General features: G+C 43.4%; 1 protein-coding gene across 6 annotated transcripts in view; it reads left to right on the forward strand.

The window, feature by feature from the left end:
- The window catches only part of Mb21d2 (Mab-21 domain containing 2), a 113,402-nt gene that overhangs the window by 61,536 nt on the left and 33,315 nt on the right, over positions 1–18,551 (forward strand). The gene's annotated exons all lie outside the window — the stretch shown is intronic.

Raw genomic sequence — 18,551 nt, forward strand, 5'->3', positions numbered from 1 at the left:
CATCAACAATGTGATGATGGGATAGCTGAGAGATAGGATGGGCGGATACCAGATTTGACAGCCTGCACTTCAAAGGGAAGAGTCTACGCAGTTGAGGGGCTTGGAAGGTGTAGAGTTTATATGTCCTGCCCTTGTCTGTCCTCCTTTCTGCTTCTCTGCCTAAACTTGCTGGTCAGCGTCTCCCTCCTCCAGATCCTTTCTTACAGCAAACAGTCTGTCTCCTAGGAAGTGGGAATGTTTGGACCTTGTGTTTGTCTTAGAGGAGCCCCAGGGAGTTGTTCTGTCGCATGGTATTTCTTTTTCTGGAAGTTCACTTATTCATTCAACAAATATTTGAGGGCTGAGTGTGTAGGTCAGAGGAGCATTAGCGTAGCATGTGCAAGGCCCTGGTTTACACACACACACACACACACACACACACACATAAACAAATATTTGAGGCCCTGCAGTGTGCTAGGACATTGCATAGGAAATTAATTTCAAACAGAGTAAGAAGATGACATTTAAATGGAAACTTACACTTGAAAATGGTTGAAGAATCAGCTGTGAGAACCATGGGTCGTGTCTTCCAGCCAGAGCAGAGTTCTGAGCATGTTGGAGGAACAGCAAAGTAGCAAATGGAGTGGAGTATTGGAGAGAGCAGTGGGAGGTGTGCTGTCACCCCTGGTACCAGCAGAACACTGGCTTTTCTTCTCAGGAGAGCGATGTATTTGCACATGCGCTTCAACATGATACTTCTGGCTGCAGTGCTGAGATTCTTACCACGATACTGAGTTTAGTGCACTTCTTAGAGTAGACAGATTAACTACTCAAAAAGTTAAAAAAAAATCATTCCTCTGGTATACTCAGAACTTGGCGAGTTCTGGAGTCTCTCATGCTGCTTCCCACGGGGCCATCTGAATGTTTTTTTTTGGTCTCTTCTCTGTTTGGTCCGTCATTGGAAAGGTGGCCACACCAGGGTCATGCTGGCTGGGGCTTCCTGCTGGTGTGTGTGATCAGATTGTGTTCTGGGAAGTTTAGAAATTAGTATTTGATCATTTGCATGCCTTTATGTATACACTGGAAAATAGAGATGGGTGTAGATCCTGGATGCTAGTACGTGCAATTGCACAAATTGGTATATGCTGTTTCAGAAGGTTTTCTTCAGAGTAGGAGTTGGACCTCAAGAGCATATTTGTAATTCACAAAATTTTGGTGTTTTATACAATCCCTGATTGCCCCAATGGGAATAGGAAATGGGCCATGCAATAGTCACATCATCCACCACAAGAATGCACAGCCCCTGGTGGCGTAATTGTATAGAATTATAGTTTAAAAATATTCATGCCATCTATTCTAGCTGGCTTGGATTGTGACTTTCTTTTGTGCCACAATTTCATGAAGATGCCCCAGAGTTTGAGGTTCATGTTACAGTTGTACTCCCTTCTTCTCTTCTCACCAGAGATTTGTGGGATAGCTTTTTGGCAAAATGTCAGTCAGTACAAACGTTTGTAGAAGAGGTGAATGGATTAAAAAGCAGAGTAGGCATTTAACTGGCAGACTGAAAGAAAAATGTCAGTTTCCACGGGTTAAGCAGGAGTTTTGTGGCATATTTAGCACTTCCCTTCTTCCAAATTTGCCTACATAACATAACCTCTCTGTTGTCACACATGAAATATTTGAATAACTTTCAAGTATGTGGGTAAAGCTGGGTACGTGACCAGATGGAAGAGCCTTTCTTAGCCGATAAATGTACACAAGCTGCCACCAATGTGAATGCTACAGCTATCGACTTAAATGCATTTTTTGTTGGTTATATTTAATTTTTGATAGTGCACAGTATTTTAAAGTTAAACCCAAATTGAATTACTAGGTGAATTTTCTTATGTATTTTAATTTTACCTACCTGCCCTTATTGGCTAGACTATTTTAACCCCCTCTGAGATGGATGCAGCTGTTTACTTTTTTTTTTTCATGTAGTATCCAAACAATCATTTCTATCTGCAGTTCCTCAGGGGAAAGTGCTATGCAAGCAGCTTTAGATTGCCGTAGCCAATTTAAAGTAAATTGTCAGGCAGTCTGAGGGGTTACTGCATTTGTAGTCTGGGCAACCGATCTGGGGCTGTGCTGAGCTGAAAACAGTTTATCCTGTAAGAACTTTGACTTTGAGGTATTAGGGTGAACTGTGTTCCATTATCATAACCCAGAAATGAAGGAAGTTAAAGCATCTACCATGCATTGAGCCTCACATGACCCTAACTTTTCATGAGAGTTGATCTTAATCCTATTTTATATTGAGGAAATTTGGCCTTTGATAGACACTCTTTCCAAGTTCCCTAAGTGCTAGCAAGTGACATAGCTGAGGAATGGACCCAGTTCCAGTCCATTCAAGCTCAGGCTCTTTTTTTCTCTCTCTGGTTGATGTCCCAGATGATTGAATCTGATGCGTCCAGTGTTTCCTACTGGTGAACCTCCGTGTTTACTGGCATATGAATTTATTTTCAGCCTTGAGCCAGCAAAGTAATGTTGGTTTCGTTTCTGAGACCCAATAATCTGGGTCTTGTTTTGATGAATAACTACATGATTATCTTGAGCACTAATGAAGACTTAGGTCTTTTCCTGCTTGCTTGACCATGGACACTGAGCATGACTCCTTCCACGGTATTGCAGAGCCTCTGCTTCCAGGCGGTGGTAGCTATCCTCAACTAGGCTGTAATTGCTACCTCCAAATAAAGAGGTGCAGGGAGTCCTCAAATAAGGTCATTTGGGAGATCATAAATTAATTGGCATAGAATCAAAACATTTGCAGAAATCAGGTGCCCTCCATGTCGCTGTAGCATGTGTGCTCATACCCTTGTGTCTTGAAACAGGTAGAGGAGAAAAGCGAAAGTGAGAAGTTCTGAGAAGACCACAGACTCAGAGTTTATGGTGCAAGGAGCAGGAATGAAAGGCCGGCCACTGGCTCTGTGTATTCTAGCGAGCGCTTTGCAGCTGTAGGTGTTCTGAATGTGCTTCGACTGTTCTCTTATTCTCAATGAAATTACATGGTTTCTTGTTCAGTGCATTTTTGGTATATTTCTAATTTAAAAAATGGCTAGAATTCTAAATCTCCAACTCCCGTAAGAGGCAAGGCCATCTGTGGGCTGGGATTTGGAAGCAGGTAGTCAGTGACTGGCGTGCTGTGGGTTTGTGTATGTGCATCTGAACTGCCAGGGTGGTTTGTGACACCCCCCTGAGGGGGAGAACAAGGAGGAATAAGTACACTAGGTAATTAGATATACAGACAAAAGGCTGAAACAATATCCTACATGGTAGGATTTCTATGAAGATTTACTGAAATAACATGAAGTTCTGTAAACCTAGTATATGGTAAGTACTCAATAAATACTGTTTCCTGTATTATTATCACTGCTTTATTATTGTCATTATACATATGTAACATATGCATGGGAGAAAGACTTCTACAAAGTAATAGGAAACGCTGTGTAAGTTTTTTAATACAGTAAGTTCCTGACTTACGAACATGATCCGTTCTGAGTGAACATTTGTTAAGTCCAATTCGCTCATAAGTCTGACAAAGTGAGTCTTACACACCTTTGACACAGATGTGCAATGTAAAGCATAATAAAACCAAACACACACACATAAAATACTGTAAGTAAACAATTTTTACTTTTACAGTTAACGTAAAATGGTGGCCTAGTACAGTATAGCAACCAGCATAGAGGGGATTGCTTTTCCTCTTGCTTCCAAACATCCTGGGCTCAGACTGAGCACTGTACAACTGTACACTATGGCACTGTACAGTAAGCACACAGCAGCACAGCTGTGAAAGTGTCCCGCAGACGCGTGAGCTACTTCTGCAATATGTTTGCACCTACAAATGTTCATAATGCGAGGTCTGTTCATACCTATGAAAGTTTGCAACTCACATGTTCCTAAGTAGGGGACTTAGTGTATTCATAACAGATAGAATTAGATGATGGCTGTGATTAGAGTGTAAATAAAACAGGGTAAAAGATGGAATGATCAACATTTCACAGTGATTTGGCTAAAGATGTTATTGGAGAGAGTAAATGTGGATTCTTGTGCACTGCTCCATCTAAACCTTTAGTGGAGGGAAAGAAGAGCGGCTAGAGTGAAGTTGGACTGTCCTTCCCTTTGTCCTTCCTTGGGTGCTGGTGGAAAAGTAAGAGATCATCAGCGTGTTGGGTACAGAAACATTGGCCATTGAATCCATATGTGAGGGGTAAGGAGTCAAGGATTTCTTCACCTCTGCAGCCCTTCTGTCTGGTTATGGGAAATTATAATCAGGACCTAGGCAGGGATGCTCAGCAAGTCAGGGCATGTAGGGGAAATACTGTGAATGGTGATTGTGATGTTTAGGTGGGAGACTCACTATGACGCTCACACGGACTACTGTGCAGTGAGAACATTTTTTGGAATTCAAGTTAGGAATGCCACATTGTTCTTCCCGTGACTTGTAACCGATGAAAGTATTTGGTGTTACTTTTTCCCTGGCTCTTAATTACACAGGGAATAAAACCCTTTACTCGGTAAATTATGTCATTTGAAGAATGTGTGCTGGTCACCCTATAATCCTCCTTTTACTATTCATTAGGTTTCTTATCACTTAGCCTGCTACTTCCGAGTTTCTCAAGGACATGGGACAATGAATACATGGTTCTTTTAAATTTGAATCAAATTTACTTACCCAAATCTATAGTGAGTGGAGGATCACTCTTGTTTGAGGCTGATAATCACCAGCTGTGAGAGTTCCAAGTGGCAGTGAAAAGGGCAGAGCTTTAATCTTGTTGGCCTTCCTTTGGAGGGAAAAAAGCAGAGGCTGCCAACCAATGTCTTACTGAGAGATGGGGACCTTGAAAGTAGACTTTCTCCTGCACATCAAAGGAGGGCTCTTTCCTATTCCAGTTTCTCTTTCCCAGGCAAAATATGGCTGTGTGTGAATAGGGTCCTCGAGCAGGAACTGGCTGGAATCAGCCCCTAAGAGTTGCTATGGAGAAGGGTCATGCCGGGGGAAGGGTGTGGAGGCGTTTCACAACCTGTTGGAGTCTCCTGCCTATTGGAATCTGGGGGCTTTGTCCAGAGAGGACTCAGGCCCCTACCTAGTCTCTTGGAGTTGCTTACACTGCCTGTTAGCCAGAGAGAGATGTTAGGGACGATGTGCTTGTAAGCAGATTTGGGAGCTGCATGTTAAGTTTTGGCACTGTGGTGAGGCCTATCTTCTGATGAACTCATCAGCCTGAGGGGGAGGCAGAGGGAGCTGAAGAGGGCTGCAGCGAGGTCTCAGGAAAGTCCCTTAAGCCTCTGAAATAGCCACATCACAATGGGGACATGAGAGGAGACACAGGGAAATTTAATTCACAGGAGCATTACCGGCGTTTGGGACAACAAAAACTATGCTCATTACCTCCAAAAGGTTTGAAAATAAATTCTGTCGATGGCTACTGTGTATCCAGGCCCCACAGCCACAGAGGCAACGACCAGGTAATAGTGGGTGCATTTCCATGTGCTCTTGGGCTGGTAGGGGTTGCGGCCATTCAGGTGTTCAGGGTGGGTTTCTGGCCAAGGAGGCAGAAATAGAAGGAACAAAGCCCAGCACAAAACAAAACCTGGACAGCAAGAGCGTGTTTCATAATCAGCAGATGAAGCCAGCGTGGTAGGACAGGAGCTGTGACCCATGTCACGGGGCGGGGGTGGGGGTGGGGTGGGCCTCGGCATACACATGCAATTCCAGGAGGCTCTTTAGCCCCTGTGCTTGGAGGGTGACCACAGTGGCCCGAAAACCTGCACCGAGGACTCTGTATGTAGGCACTTCCCTCTTGTCACCTTCTTGACAGGTAGGCACAGAAGAGGGCATTTATTTCTATTTCATAGTCGATGAAGTCAAGGCTTAGGGAAGTGAAATGACCTCCAGATCTCATGCCTGGCAAGAGGCAAAGCCAGGATGTGAATACAGGTTTTCTGGGAGGGGGAGGGGCTCTTTCAACCCAGCTCTCTTGTTGATATGTACATGCTGTATACACTTCCTTTGGCAGGCTTCACTGTTTCCCAAATAGAGAGATGTTTATGTTTCTGTGAACTTATCCTGTTCAGTTGTCAGGAGCAAATGTCTCTGCCTCCCTTGCTTTTGAACCTAGAAGGATGCTTAGCTTCCCCGTGGTCCCAACACCACATGCCCTTGGCAGAGGTGATGACAGTTCCTTAGCTGATTGCAGCAGCCTGAAGCACAGCACAAGAAAGCTGGGTTCTTAGCACCTTTCCTTCACAGAAAGTGTGGCTGATCAGCATTCCCCTGGGACAGGTCGAACACAGGAGGGTGCTTTCTTTCACCGGCTGTTTTTTTGTAGTCCACCAAGTGGACTAAGTGACAGAGGACCCTTTAGCAAGCTACGTATGTACATGATTGGACCTCTCCTGGGTTGGAGCATACTATTTTCTCAGTAAACCTGGGTGCTATCCTGATCAAATCTCCTGACTATGTCTCCCAGGCCAGTAGCTTTAACTTCCTCACCTTCAGCCTCAAGGACCATCCATAAGTAGAAAGGCCAAATACTCCCTTTTCACCCCAATGGTATATGGCTTCTCTTTCAGTCCCACAAGCCTTCTGTAAGTCAAGAGCAGTGTGCCAAAGTGCTGGGCCCTTGTGTCACTTTTCCTGCCAAAGTCTCAGTGGAGTGACTCCAATTACCTTTAATAAGAGCTGCAGATTCTACAGCTGCTGAATAACTGGACAATTTCCACATCCCAAAGAACCCAAAGATCCCAGGACTGAAGTGCTCTTTGAATCTCCATTGATGCTTTGCTGTTTTTTTTTTCCCTCTCCTTGCATGGGATGAGTTGATGAGATTGATATTACTAATATTGTTCCTCAGTGCTTTCCTCCTCGGACCTGTCACTATGGTAAAGGATTGTTCCTTGAATCTTCTTCATGTTACTGCCATGGTGTGTTCTCTTTCATTGTTGTTATTATTATTATTTGATTTTGTTTTTATTAAAGCTAACAGTGTAATGTGGAGTCAATTCATGTGGTTGAGGTGATTTAAGGCAAAGCAAATTTTCTATATTTGCTATCATTTTGTGTCTGTTACATCTATATAATGATATTTATGCCGCTAACATTGTAGTGTAGTGTATCATGTACCAGGGCAGCATGTTATATGCATGGGGCTTTGACTGGAAAATGTGTCCCTTGATAGCTTTCTCCTTAAGCTTGTGACTAAATATGTGTGTAGATTAAATGAATAGGTGAGTGTTTCGAAGCCCAGGTTCTGACAGCCGGCTGTGGGAGGCCAGGGTTCAGTGTGGTGGGCATGTGCATGCTCTCCTTCTCTTCCCTCTTCATTCCTACTTTTTTCCCCCGCATTAAGCTACTTCCCCTGTCCTTTTTACTTTTATGTTTTGAGACAGGGTCTTGCTAAGTCACTGATTTGCCCGGGCTGGGCTTGAACTTGCAACCTTTCTGCCTTATTGTTCCAAAATGGTTTATCTGTGCTCTAGTTTAGCTATTTTGTTTCTTCTTCTGGGGCTTTACAGAAGGCTTCCCTTTGAGCTTGTTTTTTTTAATGCAGTTTTCCATCTTTTTTGTTCCCACGAGTGGGGAATCTCATTTCTGGTTACTGCCCCTTGCTTGAGGACCCTACACGTTCTTCATTGTCCAAGTCCATGTAGACACTAGCCAGGATTCACGACCCATGTGTTAGTCAGCTTTTGCTCCCTGTGATAAAATACCTGAGAGACATAATTTGAAGGAGGAGTTTAATTTTGAGTCGTGCTTTCAGAGGTTTCAGTCCATGGTAACTGGGCTCCGTTGTTTCTGGACCAGTGATGAAACAATACATCATGGTGGAGAGACAGAAAGTCTTTCTGTCTTCATGGTGGCCAGGAAGCGGGGAGACAGAGAGCCCAAGAGGAAGGGGGCAAGGAAAAGATATAGTTCCCAAGGGTGGACTTCCATGACCCACTCCCTCTCTCTAGACTTCACCTCATGTGTCTCCATTAGCTTCCATCAAATGATGAATCTGTCCATGGATGAAGTCAGAGCTCATATATTCAATCATCTTTCAAAAGCCTCCCCTCTGAACACATGAGCCTTTGGGGAATATTTTAAATCCAAAGCATAATAATGCACCGCACACTGCTCACCAAATTTATTGGATACTTTCCTGCGCCTCCATCTGGTTCACACCACTTCTCACAAACTCTTTCCTTCAGCAACAGCATCTTCTTCAACAAAGAACTACCAGGCTTCAAGCATTTCTTCCTCTTCTAAAGCGTACAACTCTTAAGAGAGCCTAATGTTTATCATTGTGTGACAGATTACTCTGCAACGTTAGAACAAATACACAGCGTGATGAAAAAAACAATATTTAAAATTTTGAAAATTTATTACAGTAAAAGGCATATTCCTACAAATTCCCCTCAAAATACGCCTCCTCCCTTTCAATGCACTCATCGAATCATTTTGCCACTTTCTGATGCAGTTCTAGAAGTCCTCTTTTGTGAGGTTCTTTAGTTGCGCTATTGTAGCTGCATGATGTCCAGAATCAGTTCAATACATTTACTTCTCATAGTCATTTTGACTTTGGGGAAGAGCCAGAAGTTGCATGGAACCAGATCTGGTGAATAAGGTGGATGAGGACACACTGCCATGTTTTTTACGAGCCTGCTTTTCTGTTGGATGGTCCTCGGCAGTGTCAGTCACTGTGGTTTTGATTACACTTTGTAAAGACACTAAGGAAAAAAAAGACTTCCAGAAATGCTTCAAAAAGTGACAAGAATGATGGGTGAAGTGCGTTTGAAGAGAAAGGGGTATTTTGAGGGGGATTCATGGCAGTGTGTCTTCTACATTTTTAAGATTTATACTTTCACCTCTGCATATTATCTGGTGGCTGAGAGTCAGGGATCTGAGCATGGCTGACCTGGTGCTTCTGGCTCAGGTTGTTGATGAGGTCTCAGGCAGGCTGTCCACTGGGGCCCCCATGGTCTTCTGATGGGGCTGGACAATCCACACCTAAGCTTAGTCATGATGCTCTGGGCAAGAAACCTCAGTTCTCTCCTCTTTGTCTCCTGTAGCATTTGCTCAATTGACATAGCATCTGGCTTTTACAAGGTGAGTGGAATGAGACAGACGGATGGATGGACGGACGGACAGAAGACTAAGATGGGAGCTTCAATGCTTTCTTCAACCAAATCTCGAAAGTATAAACCTTCACTCCTATTCGTCACACTGTCCCACCCCAATACACCGTGGAAGGTGACTGACTGCTCAAGGATGTGAGTGCTAGAAGGGGAGGTCACTGGGGGTTACAGTGAAGGCTGGTGGCTGCACCTGCATTGTCTTTTTGGATGAGTGTGTTTCATCTAGTCTGTTTTCTGATAACCTGGGCACTGTTGGAATCAGCGGTCAGTGTCACTGTTGAGGCTCGCTTATTTCATAAAAAGTGTGTTTCATGGAGATACTTGTTTCCTCTTTACAGTTCTCCCTCTCTCTCAGCTAACACCCAGAAACGTTGGTCATCTAAGTCATTCTGCCATTACACAACAGAATGTGAATTTATTTTTCATCTTATCAGATCGAAAACCTACTTTTCTTGCAGTGCTTTGATTTTAATGTCTGTGAAATATTTTCTAAACCTGCTTTTGTCTCTCAGCTTTGGTTATAATTGAGAAGAGCAACTTGGTAGCATGTAATGAGTGTAAGGAGCTGTCTGTATGTAACAATGCCAAGATAGACCAACTCTGTAAGAAGTTGTTTTAACCAACTAAACCCTCAGATTCCTGGCCTTCTCTACTGCACAGTTGCCCATGCAAACCTCTGATTTATGGACTTCCTAGAACAAGGGCGCTTAGGGACCCATGCAAGCACCATAGCTCAGCAGGGTTTTTCTTGACTGTCTAGGGAGAGTCAGCTTGTCCCCTCTCATCACAAGAAACTTCCTACCCCACGACCTTGCTCATCTGTCTCAAAGAAGCAGGGCTCTTGTGACAGCCTTCAGTTTTCCTTGCTTGGTGGGATTGGGCTGTGATCTAAACTAGAACACTTTCCACTGTTCCAGATACCTAGCTTCAGGGGGAGGCTCTAGGAAAACAAACAGAAAAGGAAAAAAACATAGTCCTTGCTTTACCCCTGAGCACAAAGTTATGCTAGTTGAATTCAGTAAAGGAACTTTGATTTTCTTTTTCCTTTTGAACAAAATTCTGGCCCCTTTATTTGACTTTGAAAATGTAGAATGCGTACGTGTTTCTAATTTCAGTCATTCTCCTTTTCTGCTGCGTAAAAAGGGGACCAGCAGGTGGCTTTCTAGCACTTGAACACCCTGGGCTTTTGTGTTCCTTCTCATGATCATCTTTTAAGTCTGCAGGGGACTTTTAGACTTATTCTTATAATGTTTCTTGGATGTTTTACTTATTGGCTAAAGATACATTTTTTGGGAAATTTTTTTTTTTTTTTTAAATTTGAGTGCATCTTCTCAACCGGGGTTGGAGGATTAGAGAGTCTTGTTTTGTAAGCTCTTTCTTTATCTCCACATAGATATGCTTTGTACTTTTTGGCTTTTACATGCAGTGGCCGTGGAATGCCTTCATGTTAGATGCTTCATGACAATGAGATTCCTTAAAACTCACACGTAAATAGGTGAAATTCTTAGAATTTCTTGGATCTCTTTAAAGAGGCCAAACATACTAGGGAAGAGATGATAGGAAAGGATTTGGTAAAGAATTGGAAATGAGCTTTCTCCAATGCTCCCATGCTCCTAGGCAGATAAGGTTGTTTTCTGTGAAGATTGACATTTTCTTGAGTCACAGCTGTATTTCGAGTCATATTCTTTTCACCAGAATTCTGAGGATGCTGTTCTGGAGCATGAGAAGTTTGGCATATATCTCTACTTGTACCTCTATCAGTAACACTTAAATATGTAGGTATAGACATACCTACAAGCACAAAATGTTCTAGAACCTTCCATATATACAGTTCCTTTTCACTTTTTCTTTCAAGATAGATGGACGCTTAAAAATTCAGCAAGGATCTGGAAGTCCTCAAGAAGAGTGACTTGTCTGGGAAGCTTTGGGCAGTTGCCCAGAAACATTTCACAGGGTCCTTCCTGTCCTCACTGCAATGAACACCAAAGGGAGGCTTGATCTATCAGAAAGAAAATTCAGTCCCGAGCAGGGAGATGCCTGTTCCTATAGGTGAAATGTCCTAATTGAGTAGCAAAATGCTGCTTAACCCCTAGAAGAAAGTACACAGACCCAGAGAGGATACACTGAAAAGACATTAAGGTCACCTCAGCATATTGGCTCTTTACTGTCTGCTATGTATTTATTCCCTTACTGACAGTAGGCATGCTGGTAATCATAATTGTATATAGCATCTAGCTGTTCGTACAGCGCTATCATGGATTTTATCTTCTTTGGCCCTTACAAAAATCCCTGTATCATCTGCCCTATCTCCTTACTACCATGAGGTTGAAGTAATTCTCATTTTGAAGGTACCAGACTTATGTAGTGTAAGAGCTAAGTAATGTCAGAGTAGGAAACTAAGGTCTCAAACCCAAGCCTTTTTGATGTCTAATTCAGTACTGATGTGCCCCTGCCCTACCCTAACTGGACATTTACAGTTGACTTCATGGAAGGAGAAAAATGTATTGGTGACCATGATTCTTTCTGATACTGCGTCTCCTGTCACAGATTCCACAAGGTAGAGCGAGGACTCTGTGTGTGTGTGTTTTCATCTCTGATCTCTGCTTTTTTCTTGGCATGTGACAGAAGCATTGGAAATTATGGTAATTTCAAATATGCCCACAAATTCTTTGGCCCTCCTTTAAAACATGGAGCATCATCTTGAATGTGAATTGGACTCAGTGACGTGTTCTAGTGAACAGAGAAAAATGGGAAGTGACATTGTGCAAGTTTGGAGACCCCATCACAGCAGGCACCTGGCCTGCTTCTTGCTCTTCTTGGATGACTTCTCTGTGGGAAGACAGTGAAGCTGCCCACATGGCCAAGAGCTCAGGCCTTCTGCCAGAAGCCAGTGAGGAGGCGAGGTCTTTGCTCCACGATTTGTAAGTGGATTTTTCTGCTCCAGTCCAGCCTTCCAAAGATGGTGGCTGCAGACAAGGAAGGAAGTGTAGCCTCCTGAGAGACTGTGAGGTGGAAATGCAGAGCTCCCCTCTCCAGACCCTCCCAAATTCCTAACAGAAATAGAAAGATAAGCAAGTTCTTTGTTAAAATCACTGAGCTTTTCGGTTTTTTATTGTGTCAGAGCAGATAGCTCATGTAGAAATAGATGAATTATACTTCAGAGAGCACTAGGTTTCTGATGTTTCTGACAGCAAGAAGGACTCAAAGATGGGAACTGTGATTTGTGGACAGCAGCTACTTCTCTGTTGTCTTCTTTCATCTCTGAAGAATTAAAGAAGGTTTGAGTGTTTCCCAAATTAGATAATCACCTGGGGATTGTAAAAAAATGCAGAATCTCAAACCCTACCCCAGACTCATGTAATAAAACAGGATGTACTAAAACCTAGGATAGGGATTTGGAATTTATATTAAAAAATATAGTTTTTGAAGTGATTCAGATACAGACAGTGCCAATGTACCCAAGTGATATTTGGGAGGCACAGAACTAACTAGAACCTTTTGCTTTTCTCATAATTCAGCTCTGATAATCCCAGTTTGCTGCAGGGTACTTGCATCTTAGTTCTGTTTCGGAGCTCATCTCTGGGTGCTGTGTCAGGGTGTGCGTGGTGGGGGATGCTAAGTTTACCTGCACCTGGTTCCCTCCTCTGAGCCCCATCTTGCAATTGGCATAGAGTTGGTGTCACGAGAACAGTGGAGAAGGGGCTCTTCAGGCCTGGAATGTGACCAGAGCCAAGAATGGAGACAGGTTTCAGTGCCCATGTTGATGTTATTTGGCATTCTCCTTCAAAACAGGCAAGTTTACGTGTACTTGTCTCTCCATGTATGCAGACTACAGAAGCCCCTTTGGGAAAAAAAAAGACTCAGGAGAGTAAGTAGCTATGGAGAACCTGCTCAGGAGGAAACCTGTTTTCTGTGTGGAGTGAAGGAATAAGCCTGTTAGTTCTGTGGCTTACGGAGGTAGTTTTAGGTACCAAGGAGGCATATTTTAAATGTGTTTTTAGTTGTTCAGTGTAATGCCAAAACTCTTACTGAAATGGATTCTTTAAGCATTATGACTACATTGGGTATGATCCTTAATGTTTACTGTTAGCATATCTATGCCAAGTGTTGCAATGTTTTATTGTATGATCTACATTTTAAAATTTTTATGAATGTATGTAGGCCTGGGGAATGAACCCAGGGCTGTCTCACTGAGCTATAGCTCCAGCTCTCTTTAAATATTTTTGGTCTTAAGACAGGGTCTTGCTAAATTCCTAGTTGTCCAGGCTGGGTTCAGACTTGCATCTCCCAGACTGCTGGGATTACAGGTGTGTGCCACCATGCCTGACTATGATTTACATTTGTTTTAAAGGAAAAAGTGTAGGTGACCACTGGGACCTATTTCCCCCATGAGATTTGTTCTAGCATCTCTCTGGCATTAAGTAACTGTGTTGCCTTGGGCAGGTTACATTCCAGCTTCGGAATGAGGGAAGGGAGAGGCGTGGGCAAGGGGATTGTTCCAAGTTCTTGAATAACTAGGTAAATCTGTTCAATATTGTGTTAGATGCTTAGGCTAAAAAATAAAATACTACAGCCAACATGGCTTAAATAACAGAAAATTATTTTATCATAGTTATAGGGGCCAGATGTTTGCAATTAAGGTGTTGGCGGGGTTGGCTTCTCCAGTGGCCATTCTTTGCCTCTGTGTTGTCTTCCCGTGGTCTTTCCTCAGTGCCTGCACCCCTGGTGTCTCTCTCTGTGTCCGGATTTCCCCTACTGGGGTCACCAGTGAGATTGGATTAGGGGTACCCGGCGGCCCCACTTTAAGCACACCTTTTAAAGCCCTCATCTCTAAACACGGTCGTATTCTGCAGCCCTGGGGATGAGGGCTTGGACATGTGTATTTTGGGGACACAACTGAATTCATAGAAAGCATCCAGATTGGGTTTCGATGTTAGAGGTCCATGTGGACAAAGGCTTGGGGTATGGGTAGGGCACCCTTTGGTCTCTAACAGTGGTAGGGTGAACCCCTAAAGACACTGGGTCCTTTCTCTGCTATGCTAGAAATGATCGCTGATACTATCGTTCTGTATTACATACAGTTAGAGTCATAGCATGCTATAATCAATGAAGAGGACTTTGAATGATGCCCCTTATTTAATATTAGAGGAAACCGAAGTCCAGGGAAAAATTGGCTATGTTTATAATTAGGTCTCTTGATTGATAACCTAATTCTATCCACTCCAAAGCAAATGAGAACGTAAAACCATATACTCTGCCCAGTGTTGCCAAATTCCAACACCGTGGAGACACCCAACAAAGGTGGGACATTTTATTCAAGCTCCAGGGAGGGAGGCTGTGATGGGTGCTTACTAGGAATGTGCTGAGGACATCCTTAAAAAGTGACTTCCTGTAATCAGAAGCTTTTGGTCTGAAGTAGAGGTTTTTATCAGTGCTTTCTTCTTCTTGATCTCCCAAAGGAGGTTGGGTCTCTCACCATGAGTTGTAGGAACAAGGCTAGTTGGTAAGTTGCTTGAATTTGTTATATTTCAACAGATGGAGTGCAGGGGCAGGTAATAATAGAAAGGATCCATTTATTTCTATACTTTAATTTCAGAATTAGGACTAGAAATGATTCCTGATGTCTAAACAGTTTGAGATACAACAGACTGTTGAAATGTTCTTAAAAATTATACCGAATTGTCATTCTTTTCTTTCTGGAATCTGTTGAGTGGCTTGGAGATCAGAGATGTGACCTCACTTTTTCCCTAAGGTCAGGGGAATAAGATTGGCAAGGGTTGTGTGCTTTTAAGAAACGTTTTAAAAGATTCATGAGCAAATCAAATATAATGAATTGTCTCAAATATCTGTACCTGTGGAAGAAAGAAATCATATGCACAATCCAATGAACATTTCAATCTGTCCTTAAAAAGAAATTTTACAGCATCTCATAGATGTTCCTGGTTTCTCTTGCTTTCATGATAAAATAGCTGGTGCTTCCTGGCTGTGAACTCACTAACAGAGAAGCTGTTCAGACTTTGCCTAGAGTTCGTCTGGACGTCTGAGTCTCAGCACCAGCTATGGGTTACTTATAAAATAAATGTTAATACATAAGAACAACTTGCCGCTTGCATTGTATCTGTGCTGTTCATGAGAAGGATGATTTGTACCATGGACCCACTCCCTATTTCCTAAATGATTCATTCAGTAAAAATTGAGAGAGGCTTCCTGTGCCAGGCGATAGGACTCCCAACAGTGAACGATGATAACAAAGATAATAGTTCCTACTCTCTGGGAGTTTATATTTTAGTGAGTCAGATAGGCTTTAATAAAGTAATTTCGTTTTCGAATGCAGGCAAGTTGGGATAAATTCTCCAAAGAGGAAGGCTGTGATTCTAAGAGATAATCGCATCAGGCAGCTTGGGAGCGGGCCCCAGGCTGAAGACTTGTCTGAGACCTGATTCTTGCCTGGGAAATGAAGGAAGGATGAGGCTGGGGCTAAGCTGGGAGGCTTGAAGAGGAGGCTCCAGAGAACCGTGGCTCTGCAGAGGGGGGGAAATGGGAAGATGGTGCATTGAAGATGAGGCAATTGGAATTTTTGTCTTTTATATTTTGTAATTAGAAAAAGAACCACTTCACCTCCTCAGGCCTTAGGTCCATCTTTGTATCCTGACTGAGTTTGAATCAGCATCTGAGGGACCTCAGAGCCACTGGACTAGATTTATTACCGTGGTTGTTGGGGATGCAGAAGGGTTTCTAGGTCTTGTGGGTAACGGACAAAGCATAGGGTACAGAATGTGACAGTGAGTGAACAGCAGCGGTTTTATTCAGGCAACAGTATGCTCAGAGGGGGCTCCTGCCTGTGTTAAGAACAATGGCAGCAGCGCTGAAGGCAGTGAGTTTAGGAATTTAAAATCTTGTGCCAGGCCTAGGGCCCCTCCCATTGGGTCTTCCAGAGTGTGAGTGACATGATTGACAGGGTGCTGAGTCATGTCAGCTGCATCAATGGCACATGTCCTTTCCCATAATTCCCTCTGTTATAACTGGGTGTATGAGTTGCGGTCCATATTCACGAACCTTCCAAGTGAAGAAAGCTTACTGTAAGGTCATGCAGGAGGTCATGGGATGCATATGTCTCATCTCTATCTCCAAGTAGAAGGCCTGAGGACAAAAGTTGAGGGTGCCCCTGGGGCATTACCCAGGTTTAGGCAGTGGAGGAGAGTGGTCTGGTAGCCCCAGTTGTACTATCGATATTAGATTCGTCCATTGACACAAATAGAGCACTTACTGCATACTAGGCAATGTGCTGTGTCTTGGGCTCAAAGGTGAATGAACAGTGACCTCCTGCAGGGAGGTGAGTAGCAGAGAAAATCAGGAGGCAGCTGTGTAGTGAGTGTCAGGGGAACATAGATGATTCATGGGAAGAAGAGGAGCAGGGAGGACTTCTGGAGGAAAAGACCTTCCACCAGAAGGCAGAGATGAACTTAGCCTGGGCAGCCAGGCCGTGATGATAAAGTTTACAGAGAATGAAAACATTAAGTGAGTAACACGCATCACACTACAGCATCAACAACTTTGTCCTGTCCTTTTGCAACTGTGCGTAACCAGATGCCCAGGGGTAGGCCTGAAGGTTGATTATGGAAATCCTCCCTGTGTGAGGCTGAGGAAGCATGCTTAGCTCCTCTCCACCTGTCAGAAATCGACCTTTCCCCAGCGGGGTTCTTGTGACTTAATTCTTGTTTGTGGGATATTTAGAAGTTCAGGTCAAGGATGAAGACCTGTTGCATAATTAAAGGGACACGAGTGAGATGTTTAAAAATGGCGGGGATTGTTTTGTTTTGTTTTGTTTTTGCTTCTTTTGCAGAAGAAGATGTTAGTGGCATGAATGTGCTTCCTTGTTGGAAGGGCAAGTTGTTTAGCATTGAGCTTCAATTAAATCTTACTCTTAGTTATATTGGCACATAGCTAAGTCAATCCAGGTTATATAGTTTTCTCTGATGATTTGATGTAAGAAAAAATATCAATAACTGTATAGGTATTCTATGTCTTAGATTGATGTCTGTCTGCCTGTCTATCTATCTAACTGTCTATCATCTATCTTATCTATTTACCTACCTACCTACCTATTTATCTTCGTGGGTTTTCATGCTAGGCAAGTGCTCTACAATTAAGCTACATCCTCACCCCTAGATCAGTGTTTTAAAACTTATATGTTCATAAGACCTGTGAAGGGCTCCTGTTAAAATGTGAATTCCAGTGCTCTCCCCAGACTTACTGAATCAAAGTCTCTAGGCAGGGATTGTATAAAGTCTTGTATATTTAACAATTGCACCAAGTTACTTCTTATGGTTAAACAAGTTTAGGGAGGGTTACCGTAGATGGTTTTCCTTGACTATTTTTTCTTCTCAGCTGGGCTTTGTAGCCATCATTTGGGGCATAACTGTGATGAGAGCCTGCCCAACAGCATTAAAAGTGAGATGAAGAATCCTGTAAGAGCCGGTTTGATTAGCTGCCCTGAAGAGTCGTAATGCTCTTCCCCTTTCTCAAGCTTTCTCAGGATTGAGGATGCTGCCCGTAATCCCTTGAAGGGGCCTTCTGTTCTGTGATTCCACTGACCCTTACAATGTCCCAGGGTGGTAGGCAGAACAAGTGTAATAATAGTGTGCATTGATTCTAAGATGCACGTTTTCCAGTTTTACATCTCTAACAGTATGCATCTTAAAATGATGATGTCAGAGTTTGAGTGTTTTTAGTTTTATTATTTTTTTTATTAGAGCACTAGGAATTGAAGTCAGGGCCTTCACTCTGAGCTACATCCCCAGCCCTATCTCCATCTGTGTGATGCAGGCTCTTGTTTAGTTGCTGAGCTGTCCAAGCTGGACTCAAACTCGTGATCCTTCTGCCTCAGCTCCCAGAGTGCTGGGATTGTAGGTGTGTGTCACCACACCTGGCCTTTTCTGTCTTGGTCTTGGTGCATGTATGTATGTGTGTGTGTGTGTGTGTGTGTGTATTCCAGCAGTCAACAATTTGATGAATGGGTCACTTGAGAGGCTGAAAAGGTAATGTGATTATGGGAAATCACTAGGAGTTGGGAGATCTCAGTTTGAGATTCACCTCTGCCCTTATTGTTTGTTGACTGTGAAGCAATGAAAACTGTAGGGTCTCATGGTTTCTTGGGGTCAGGCACGGGGGAGTGGCTTGGTAAGTGGTTCTGGCTGGGGGTCTCCTATGAGGCTCCATTTGTGGTGTTGGCTGGGGCCGCTGTCCTCTGAAAGCTTGGCTGCTGTTGCAGGGTCCACTGACCATTCGGCTCCCTCCTGGCTCACAGGTTAGGGTGCTGCTAGTGGAGGCCACAGTGGATGCCCAAAACCTCTGGACAAGGTTCCTCACAGTGCCACAGCTTAATGACTGGCTCCCCCCAGCAAGTGACC

Source organism: Heterocephalus glaber, unplaced genomic scaffold (genome assembly GCF_053883595.1).
Source record: "Heterocephalus glaber isolate CG9 unplaced genomic scaffold, H.glaber_assembly_v1.0 deba00001504, whole genome shotgun sequence".
Classification (NCBI taxonomy): Eukaryota; Metazoa; Chordata; class Mammalia; order Rodentia; family Bathyergidae; genus Heterocephalus; species Heterocephalus glaber.